The following is a 5,000-nucleotide window of genomic DNA, read 5'->3' as shown; positions in this document are numbered from 1 at the left end:
TCTATAATAAGTGAAACCCCCGTGGTCTGGGGTGTGCCTAATGTGGACATCCACCAGACGAGCCTCACTAGCTATACTATTTAACATTATACTGTCATAAGCCAGCCGGTCTCTGGTGCCTCCCCTATCTTGGGACCTCACGATGGTGTTGAAGTCCCCACCAAAGACCACTTGCCGGCTTGTAAAAAGGAAAGGCTTTATCCTCATAAAGAGACATTTCCTGTCCCACTTGGACTGGGGCCCATAAATGTTGATTAGGCGCAGTTCCTGTCACTTCATGAGGATATCTAAAATCAAACACCTCCCCATTTCCAGCTCAACCACCCGTCGGCATTCTACCGGTACGGTGAAAAGGACCGCCACTCCACTATACGGCTCAGCCGCAAGAGACCAGAAGGAGTGCCCAGATCTCCACTCCCTCTTTGCTTTGTGCACCTCTGCCAAGTTTGACAGTCTGGTCTCCTGCAAAAATAAAACGTCAGCTTCAACACGGCTGAAAAAATCAAAGGCTGCGTAGCGAGCCGCATCAGATTTTACGCAGGCGACATTAATGGTCGCCAGCGTGAGCTGAGTGGGTACCGCCATACTTGGTGTTTAAGCTGAATGTCCTCCATCCTTACCACCCCTCCTACCCCTCCCGGGGCTATCCTCTAAGGCGGCACAACCTCTTTTGAGAGAGACGGTGGTGTCCATTCCTTCTGTCACCACCGCTCCCTCTTGCGTACTGCCCCTGCCTTTCTTAGTTCCGGGAGTCGGGTTTGCCTCTTCTGGGGACCTTACATCCACACCAGAGAGGGGCACGGGGCCTCCTGGAAGCCCTCCCACCTTCGCCCCCGGCACCCCACTTCTTACCTCCTCCCCGGATGAAGAGGAGGTGGAGGTCTCATCCAAAGTGAGGTACCGGTTGGAGAGCTCAAGAGGGGAGCCAGTTTTGCCTTCCCTGGCTACTTTGGTCGGTGTCATGGTCTTACCTTCTTGCTGTTCTCCTTCGTTTGACATGTGCTGGCGGCCATCTTGGTTTCTGGGTTTCTTGTAGCCTCCCACCCTGCGGCTTCTCCTTCCCACTGGGAGGAGCTGGATGCCTAGCTCATATATATAGGAGGTCTGTGGCTTCAGTTCCTTGCTTGGTCCTCCTGTGTGCACATGCTTCTAAGACTGCTGCTGCTTCTGGTTCCTGATCCTGGCCTCGTCTGACTACCCCGCTGGTTCCTGATCCTGGCTTCGTCTGACTACCCCTCTGGTTCCTGATCCTGGCTTCGTCTGACTACCCTTCTGGCTCCTGACCTCTGGCTTCGCAAGACCCTGCTCCGGTTTAGCCATCCGTTTGGACTTTTGCTTACAGCTTGATTTGCAATAAAGCCTTCTTATTTCCACGTATCTCTTGTTGTACGTCTGGTTCATGGTTCCTTGACATTAGGACCAAGCCATGAATTCTGACGGTACAGGGCCATCCTCGCTACCCACGCTGGTTGCCAGACTTGATCAGCAGGATCACCTGTTGGGTCGGTTCGCTGTGGCGTTGCAAACCCTGCTTGAACGCACGGCTCATTTCGCTTCCGTTGCCGATGGGTCGGTTGTCGCTCCTGGGCCCGCTCCTACTGCCGCTCCGGTTGTTGCGCCAGAGTCTACCCCGACACCTGTTGCTGCGCCTGCGGTGTCTCGGGGTATGACCGGTTCTGCCCCCCTTCCACAGCGCTTTGGGGGAGAGCCGACTCAGTGCCGAGGTTTCCTTAACCAGGTGGGCATTTATTTCGAGTTGCTGCCGCATGCCTTTCCTACTGAGAGATCAAGGTGGGCTTCTTGATCTCGCTGCTCTCGGACAAGGCCTTGGCCTGGGCCAGCCCTTTATAGGAGAATAACAATCCGGTGGTTGCCGAGTTTTCCGGTTTTGTTGCTTCTCTTCGGAAGGTATTCGATGTGCCGGCTCGTGCTGCCTCTGCTGCGAAGCTCCTTATGTCCATCAGACAGGGTTCACGATCCGTAGCTGAATACGCCATTGAGTTTCGTACCCTGGCAGCAGAGGTGGGCTGGAATAATGAGGCTCTGGTCGCTGCTTTCTCTCATGGTCTCTCGGATGCCTTGAAGGATGAGGTTGCAGCTAAGGACCTACCAGTGGAGCTCGAGTCTCTTATTTCTTTCCTGATTTTGATTGACACCAGACTCAGGGAGAGACCTTCCTTTAAGGAGAGCCTGCGGAGGTCTTCTAACAGATTGGCGCCTACATTTGCTGTCCCACCCGTGCCTCCCTCTCCTCCCACGCCTCCTGGGGATGTCTTGTCTGGGGGTGAACCCATGCAGCTGGGGTTTGCTCGCCTGTCCGAGGGGGAGAGGGTACTCCGGAGACGCGAGGGCCGATGCATGTACTGTGGTCTCGGTGGGCATTTTCGGTTGGCATGTCCGAACCGTCCGGGAAACGCTCGCACCTGAGATCCTGTCGGGGGCAGATCTTGGGTGGAGTCTCCTCGTCCCCGGTTTCCCGTGTTGACAAACCACTGATCACTGTTGTCCTCTCCTGGGTCGGGGGCTCGGTGACGACCCAGGCGTTGGTGGACTCTGGTGCTGGTGGTTTGTTCATTGATAGTGTGTTCGCTGCCGCCAATTCCATTCCTCTGCAGCCTCGAGGTTCCCCACTGGCTCTTGAGGCGATAGACGGCAGACCCCTTCTGCCGCCACACGTGACTCATGAGACCCTTCCAGTGGGGATAGCCATTGGTGCCGTTCACAGAGAGTCGGTCTGTCTCCAGGTGATTTCGTCTCCACACTACTCGGTGGTCTTGGGGTACCCCTGGCTCCAGAAGCATAATCCGACTTTCGATTGGAGATCGGCCGAGATCCTCTCGTGGTCACCGCAGTGTGGGGCTAGTTGCATCCATGGGCCTGTCAAGTTGCTGTGTACTTCCTCGGACTCTCTGTTGCCTCCTGAATACGAAGAGTACCGGGATGTATTCGATAAGGTGCGCGCGGTTGCCCTACCTCCGCACCGCCCATACGATTGTGCCATAGAGTTACAATCTGGTGCCGTTCCTCCTCGTGGCAAGGTCTATCCACTGTCGGTAGCGGAGAATGAGGCCATGGAGGAGTACGTGAGGGAGGCGCTTTCACGCGGACACATCCGCAAATCCTCGTCCCCGGCAGGGGCTGGATTTTTACTTGTGAAAAAGAAGGGCGGTGAGTTGAGGCCTTGCATCGATTACAGGGGTCTCAATCGCATCACGATCAAGAACGCTTACCCGATACCCTTGATTTCCGAGCTGTTCGATCGCCTCAAAGGGGCCACGGTCTTTACCAAACTCGACCTGAGGGCGGCATATAACCTGGTAAGGATCAAGGCGGGCGATGAGTGGAAGACCGCGTTTAACACCAGGACCGGTCATTATGAATCCTTGGTTATGCCCTTTGGGTTGTGCAATGTGCCCGCAGTCTTCCAGGAATTCATCAACGATGTTTTCCGTGACCTGTTGCAGCAGTGTGTGGTGGTCTATTTGGATGACATCTTGGTATATTCTGAATCCATGGAGGCCCACATTATGGATGTCAGACGAGTGTTGCAACGGTTACGAGAGAACAGGCTGTTCGGTAAGCTTGAGAAATGCGAATTTCACCGATCCCAGGTAACCTTCTTAGGTTACATCATTTCCGCTGAGGGGTTCTCCATGGATCCTGAGAAGGTTTCGGCTGTCTTACAGTGGCCCCAGCCCAGTGGTCTTCGTGCCCTGCAGCGCTTTTTGGGCTTCACCAATTATTATCGGAAGTTCATCAGGGACTTTTCTATGCTAGCCAAGCCTCTCACGGATCTGACCAGGAAGGGCAGTAATTTCCAGGTCTGGCCGCTCGAGGCCATCCGAGCTTTTGAGGCTCTAAAGTCCGCCTTTGTGTCGGCTCCGATTCTGTCGCATCCCAACCCTGGGTTGCCCTTTGTCCTCGAGGTGGACGCGTCTGAGACGGGAGTAGGCGCCCTTCTGTCTCAGCGTAGAACACCAGAGGGTCCTCTGCTTCCTTGTGGGTTTTACTCCCGGAAACTGTCTTCCGCGGAGTGCAACTATCAGATTGGTGACAGGGAGTTATTGGCCATCGTGCAGGCCCTTAAAGAATGGAGGCACTTGCTCGAGGGTTCGGTGGTTCCGGTTCTCATCCTGACGGACCACAAGAATCTGACCTACCTTTCTGAGGCCAAGAGATTGACACCACGTCAGGCCAGATGGGCTCTGTTCTTGTCACGTTTTAATTACGTGGTCTCCTACCTACCCGGTTCCAAGAACATCAGAGCGGATGCCTTATCACGGCAGTACTCCGAGCTGTCCGGGGAGGAGTCGATTCCGACCTCGGTCATACCTCCGAATCAGATCCTGGCCGCCATTCGCACCAGCCTGACCTCTCCCCTGGGTGAGCAGATTTTGGCGGCTCAATCTGGTGCTCCCTCTGGGAGACCCAACGGCAGATGTTTTGTGCCTGAGGAGTTGCGCACTCGGTTGTTGCGAACCTACCATAACTCCAAGGCCGCGGGGCATCCTGGAAAGAATCAGCTGTCCTGGGCTGTTTCACGTCTGTTCTGGTGGCCTTCTCTACGTTCCGACATCGCCGCATATGTAGCGGCATGCTCCGTTTGTGCCCAGAGTAAGTCCCCTCGGCACCTTCCGTTGGGCCTTTTGCAACCCATAGCCACCGGGGAGCGCCCATGGTCACACCTGGGGATGGATTTCATTGTGGACCTCCCTGCATCCCGAGGCCATACGGTCATTCTCATGATTGTGGATCGGTTTTCCAAAATGTGCCACTGTGTTCCTCTCAAGAAGTTACCCTCTGCACAAGAGTTGGCCACGATTTTCGCCAGGGAGGTCTTCCGGTTGCACGGTTTGCCCAAGGAGATTGTGTCGGATCGGGGGAGTCAGTTTGTGTCCAGGTTCTGGCGCGCCTTTTGCTCCCAGTTGGGGATTCATCTCTCTTTCTCCTCGGCCTACCACCCTCAGTCCAATGGGGCCGCAGAACGATCCAATCAGGCC

The sequence above is a fragment of the Bufo gargarizans genome, chromosome 8 (genome assembly GCF_014858855.1).
Source record: "Bufo gargarizans isolate SCDJY-AF-19 chromosome 8, ASM1485885v1, whole genome shotgun sequence".
NCBI classification, from domain to species: Eukaryota; Metazoa; Chordata; class Amphibia; order Anura; family Bufonidae; genus Bufo; species Bufo gargarizans.
This window is presented reverse-complemented; position numbering follows the sequence as displayed.